Source organism: Mastomys coucha, unplaced genomic scaffold, assembly GCF_008632895.1.
Source record: "Mastomys coucha isolate ucsf_1 unplaced genomic scaffold, UCSF_Mcou_1 pScaffold22, whole genome shotgun sequence".
Lineage (NCBI taxonomy): Eukaryota > Metazoa > Chordata > Mammalia > Rodentia > Muridae > Mastomys > Mastomys coucha.
In genome coordinates, this window is record NW_022196905.1 from 28,560,664 (window position 1) to 28,560,875 (window position 212).

Consider the following 212-nt stretch of genomic DNA (forward strand, 5'->3'; position numbering starts at 1 on the left):
GGGGAGAGGGGAGAGGGGGGAGGGGAGAATGAAGAGGAGAGAGGGGAGAGAGAGCACGTGAGCACTAACTAGCTCTGGTGATGCAGAGGCGGGGAGGATGTCTCACCTTAGCATTCGCCTCCAAGAGATGTTTTCATTAAGGGGGAGTTTATGGACAATGCCATTCTAAGCTAGACTGGGTTCCCACGGAGCGGCCGGGGGGGGGGGGGGGG

The 212-nt window shown here is 59.4% G+C and overlaps 2 protein-coding genes across 7 annotated transcripts in view; both read right to left on the minus strand.

The window, feature by feature from the left end:
* Poln (DNA polymerase nu) overlaps window positions 1-212 on the minus strand; it is a 146,714-nt gene that overhangs the window by 145,562 nt on the left and 940 nt on the right. The window lies entirely within an intron of this gene.
* The window catches only part of Haus3 (HAUS augmin like complex subunit 3), a 17,807-nt gene that overhangs the window by 16,687 nt on the left and 908 nt on the right, over window positions 1-212 (minus strand). The window lies entirely within an intron of this gene.